The sequence below is a fragment of the Rhincodon typus genome, chromosome 6 (assembly GCF_021869965.1).
Source record: "Rhincodon typus isolate 14 chromosome 6, sRhiTyp1.1, whole genome shotgun sequence".
Taxonomy (NCBI): domain Eukaryota; kingdom Metazoa; phylum Chordata; class Chondrichthyes; order Orectolobiformes; family Rhincodontidae; genus Rhincodon; species Rhincodon typus.
The window spans coordinates 61812458-61818843 of NC_063337.1; positions in this window are offsets into that span (position 1 = coordinate 61812458).

Below are 6386 nucleotides of genomic sequence, written 5' to 3' on the forward strand. Positions count from 1 at the left end.
CAATGTTTGGTGGGGTATGGGCCAAGCACAGGCAGATGGGATTAGTTTAGTTTGCAATTATGGTTGACATAAACTGGTTGGACCAAAAAGGTCTCTTTTCATGTTATATGACAGCATGAATAGGTAGCACGAGGTCTGAGAAGCAGGCTGCCATTCCAGAAGGAGGTAGCATAAGTAGCAAGTTTCATTTCTCACTCAGATTTTAAACTTTGTTTTCTTGATAAGTTTACAATATGCCCAAAGGAAAAGCAAAGGAGTCTTCAAACTCCTAAAAAAAAATGCCTGTGAACATTTCAAAATGGATTGGTTTTCTGACATCAAGACCAAAATGCAACTTGAACACACAAGCAGAAGTTACAAATCAGTGAGATTTTCACATCATGAAACTTACGGTGTCCTGTGCATTACTTGCTCTAAAGCAAATACTGGAGCCGAGTCCAGCACTGGAAAAAGTGGCATAATTACAAATTGGATTGAAGTAGCACATGAACCAAAAGGTGCACATAGATTCCATTATCAGTTTCTGGATCCCCAAAAAGAATGGAATGTTACAAATACTTACTAAAATACCTGCAGATCATGAGACAAGAGTGGAGCGTTGACTGCAAAAAGACAAATCCTGATACAGTGAATGCTGCAATAGGTGGTCACTACTGCTCAGAATAAGTGAAGAAATGTGACAAATCAATAAACAATTATTGCCTGAAATACTCTCAAAGCCACAATATCACATTGCATTGATCGTTCCGAATGATGTTCCAGGTGAACCGGCATCACTATGCAAACTATTTCAGTCAAACTGTTTGACAACGACTGAGGTAATGCAATTTGCAAAGGCCAAGATCAATAAACTGAAGACTCAGTATCTAAATGGAAGTCTTTATTTGGGTAGATGAAGTTGAGGTGGTACTGGCTGCTCTACACCGTAATGATGACACTGTTGCAATCTTTCAATTTATCTATCTGACCACATGGACAGCAGATTCCCAGAAGAGGAATTACTGGAGTCGCATGCAGCAATTGCCAAGACAATTCTCTGTAATTACAGGGCAGCATGGTGGCTCAGTGGTTAGCATTGCTGCCTCACAGTACCAGGGACCCGGGTTCGACTCCAGCCTCGGGCAACTGTCTGTGTGGAGTTTGCACATTCTCCCCGTGTCTGCATGGGTTTCCTCTGGGTGCTCCGGTTTCCTCCCACAGTCCAAAGATGTGCAGGCTAGATGAATTGGCCATGCTAAATTGCCCATAGGGATGTGTAGATTAGGTGGGTTATAGGGGGATGAGTCTGGGTGGGATGCTCTGAGGTTCAGTGTGGACTTGTTGGGCCAAAGGGCCTGTTTCCACACTGTAGGGATTCTATATTATATTATATTCTATATTATATACAACCTATTATAATTTGGAAAAGACTGAGGTGCACAACAACATTGAAATATTCTACTCTTATACCAAACTATGAAGAAAGTGTGGCACAAAAATATGTAAACAATACTGATTTCAAATTTATGGTTGTGGAAAAAGTCAGGGTGGGTTCTTTTTCAGGCATTTGGTAATTTGGTTGATTGTGTACTGAAAGATGACCAGTATCAAGAAATATCCATTCTTCAGGGCATTTTTGCAACATTTCAGGTATCAAGTGCTTCATGAACTTGAGTAAATCTAAATCCACAAATAGATTATAAATAGGTCACTTGGAGTTAAGTTGGGCTGAATGAAGTTGTACATCTGGACAAAATATCGACATGGAAGTGGTATACAATCATTGGGCAGCAAATAAAGATAGGTTTGAAAAGCTGCCAGAGGACTGAGGAAGTTACTAGCAACATCTTTTGATCATTTATTATGCTTACTGTGAGGGTCAGTTAGCCTAGTTGGCTGATGGCTGATTTGCCAGACAGACTGATACCAACAACATGGGTTCAATTCTTGCATCAGCAGAGGTTCCATGAAGGCCCCACCTTCTCAAACTTACCCCTCACCGGAGGCAAGGTGATCTTCAGGTTAAGTTCATCGCCAGTTATCTCTCCCTATTGAGAGTGTAGCCCAATGGTCCTCTAGGAGTGTGGCAACTTAAAATTAATGTGTGTAGCATCACCTCTAAATCGGTCTCCTGACCTCTGAGCCAAGCAAATAATTTTATATTTTAGCAGATAGGATACATGCAACTGTAAAATAATGACATAAACGTTCACTTTTAATTATTAATAAGCATATTGCAAAAAAAAAATTGGCATATGACTTCAGCTCAGTAGATGTTCTGGTTTAAACATACCACTCAAACTACTCAGGAGTTCTATACAGGCACCATAAATTTTCGAAGGGAAAACATGAGCATTGCTATACAGGCATTTGAACTCATTTTTTATGATGTTCAAGCATCCTTATAGACATTATATAACTCTAATTATTCCCTTGCTATGAATGTCTACCCTAACTTTATTTATGCTTATGTTGGCCTACCCTGTTTTATATTTCCTGTAGATAACACTGACACTGAACAGGCCTTTCAGGAATCTCATTCTTGGCTACAGAGGATATTATTATTCTCCAAATTCTACAGTCCCATATTACTATCACATTTCCATTCTCCTTTTTCACAAATTACCATAAATGCCCTCGCCCCAGGCAGCAGCTTAGCCACGATATCTTGGTCTGATTTGTCACTGTTCTCCCTGCAGTCTTTCTCATTGTCATCAGAGATAGCTCTCACATCACATCCGTTAGACAGGATATCCTCCTCAACCTATCATAAATCTGCATTACCTGGCTCCCCATCATTCATATCCTGCCACCTTCTTGAAAATCTGCTTTCCTCTGGAGTGTGACAATATTCTGTACAAAACTGTACAACAATGACTTCCCCTCCCTTATTTCTCTTAAATCTGTACTACAACTTAAACTCCAATCCAAAGAATTCCAAATTTAAGACAAATACTTAAATATTTGCTCAGCATCTGAAAACACCATATTTTGCAATCTAAACACACAACCTGCTGTATCAGATCTTCAACTGGCTGCACTTTAGTTAAGATCTTTTAATTCATTAAGCTTTATATTTATCAATACTTTCCTGGCCTGAATTTAGAGGGAAAATGTACCTTAAAATTCAATAACCAATCACATACCTGCTTACCTACTTAATGTCATTTGACCTCAGCTCCTGGCTCTTGCTGTCTGTCACTCAACCTCTTCGGTTACTCCTTATTCTGTAGGACATGAGAATAGCACCTCCTTATCTGCCAAATCCCCTAAGCAAGTGTTCTGTTGCAGCAGTACTCTGTCAGATTAGCCTTGCTTACACATTTTTTTCAAAGACGGTTCTTCCCGGGGAGTTGGGACTACATAAGAATGCACAATAACAATTAGCCCTTCAGCTACATCAGAGTTTAATCACAAAGGTGTATAATGCATCCTGAAAATATACATTTATCTCTTTACTCAAATTATATTCCGTATTAAGTTTCAATGTATGGCATAAACAGAAAACATTATGAAGACCCAAAGGAAGTGACATACCATAAATGGAACAACTAAAATTCAGCAGGTGTTCTTCATTCATGAGATGTAATCATGTTCTCAGGTCTTTGAAATGTACCTCTATTTACTTACTAATTTGTTCCACAGATGATATTCAAGTTAAGTAAATAGATTCTGACAATAGACATATAAAAGCAAAGAGTGCATAAACATGTGTACACAGGACTTTAATGGCTGGATGGTTTCCAAAACTGAAAAGTTCCTGGACCATCCATGGTGATAATTCACAACCACACAAGATGGTTGAAAGATAAATGATGGCAAAATGGCAGTGTAATCTGTATTATTTAAGAAGATTTCAAAAACCCTGATTCTGATATGCAATTCAATCCAGTCCCATACCAACAATTGTAATATAGGTTCTCGAGAGTTTTAGATGTCATTATAAACTATAAGATTTGTGAACTTTGTCTAGCAAGAGTGATGGAATTGAGTGCATTTGCAATTGAACAAGATTTCCAATTAATTCTCCATTGGCCTATCATAAACAACAAGATGATTTCCTACCTATATCCACTTTTGGCATTGGCCCCAAACAAACAGTTTTTGTTTCATATAACATACTGAGGTTGCTGACTTGCTTGCCGAGCTGGCTGGTTACAGTTCAGACGTTTCATCACCATGCTAGGTAACACCATCAGTGTGGCCTCTGATGAAGCGACGTTGTTCTACTCCGCTTAGTGTTTATATGATCCAGACTGTTGAGGTGTCTTGTCTCATTTTTGGGTTTTTTTTTGCAAGGGTTCGTATATGGGGTCTAATTCCACATGTTTATTGATTGCATTATGGGTAGAGAACCAGGCTTCTAGGAATTCCTGTGCCTGTGTATAGTTGGCTTGAGCTAGGATGGTCGTGTCGTCCCAGTTAAATTGATGGCCTTCGTTGTCCAAGTGCACTGATATGAGGGAAAGTTTGTTGTATCGCTTAGCTGCTAGCTGGTGTTCGTGTATCCTGATGGCTAGTTTCCTTCCTATCTGGCCGATGTAATGTTTTTGGCAGTCCTTGCACAGTATTTTCACTCTACGGTGGTCCTGCCCATATATAAACCCTTGCAAAAAAAGAACTTTTAATGACACAAAACACATCAACAGACTGGATCATGTAAATACTAAGTGGAATAGAACAACATTGCTTCATTGGAGACCACACTGATGATGTTACCTAGCATCCTGACAAACGTCTGAACTATAACCAGCCAGCTCGGCAAGCAAGTCAACAACCTCACCCAGAACCCAAGCTACAAATCTTTATGCAGAGAGTCAGTATGGGCTGAATGGCCTGCTTCTGCACTGTAGGGGCAGTCCACTCATGCTCCTAAGGGACCTGCCATTTATTAATGTTCTTCTTCCAACTGACCTCTCAAAATGTATCACTTCAGACTTGTCCAGATTAAACTCCAACTGCTATTTCTTTGCCCAACTTTCCAACTGGTCTCTGTCCTGCTGTATCCTGATAACCTTCCTCATAATCCACAAATACAAACTTACTAACCAGACCAGGAGATAGCAAGAACTGCAGATGCTGGAGTCAGAGTCAACACAGTGTGGAGCTGGAGGAACGCAGCAGGTCAGGCGGCATCAGAGGAGCAGGAAAGTTGACATTTCGGGTCAGGACCCTTCTTCAGAAATTACTAACCAGACCACCTAGATTTTCATCCAAATCATTTTATAAAATAAAAGACAAGCAGAAATATTAAATAAGTGGAAATATAATGTAATATTACCAACTTAATTTAGCATTTACTTACTTTATTTTCTACCATCTTGAAGCCCACAGATGATAATGTTTTCATTTAGAGATTGTCATCAGTAACATAATATTTACTGTTAGCCAAACAGATCCAAAACTGAAGCCATCCTCAGCACAAACAGTTCTCAATTGGGCGTCCAATGGAACTTCTGATAGAATCAACCCTTCAAAAACTGAAGTGAATATGAATATGATTGCAGCAACAATGATTTCCATTGAGGTTTTTCATCTCATTTGTACTATGCTTTTTTGAAATTAGGGTAATTTGTATGAATTCACCATATAAATATGAAGCATGAAAACTGAGAGTCGCTTGAGGGCTAGAAGTAAATTATTCTTACCATTGGTAAAAATATATGTCAAGCGATTCATTTTGGCCCCAATTGTTGATCCAAACGCAAATTGAACTAGTTTTGATAATTGCTTTCTGTCCCATAGGTCCCTGCACATTTTTGCACCTGATCAAATCCAAAATCTGTCATGAATCAGCACAATTCAAGAATTTTAAAGGATTCTTTTTTATATGGCATTAGAAATATTCCTATGTTTAAGAACAGTAACCTGGTGCATGGAGACAGTAGGGACAGCAGATGCTGGAAGCCAGAGTCAATAGACGTGAATCTGAAAAAGCACTGCAGGTCAGATAGCATCCGAGGAGCAGGAATGTCAACGTTTTGGGCCAAAATCCTTCATCAGGACTGGGGAGGGGGGAGTCCAGAAGTAAATAGAGGGAGGGTATGGGGCTGGAGGCGGGGGGGTGGTGAGGGGGGGAGCGGTGATGCCAAACGTAAACTGGAGGATCAATAGATATTTCACCTTGGGAGCTTATAGCCCAATGGCCTCAACATTGACTTCACCAGCTTCAAAATCCTTCCACCCCCAGCTTTATCCCACATCCAGCCCTCCCTGACCTGACCTAATCTATCCATCTTTCTACTCACCAATTTGCTCCACCCTTCCCACTGACCAATCACAATAATACCCTACCTGCATCCACCTATCACCATCCCACCTACTCTTCCTCCAGACTCACACCATCCCCAGTCCCGCCAAAGGGTTTCGGCCTGAAACGCCGACTTCCCTGCTCCTCAGATGCTGTC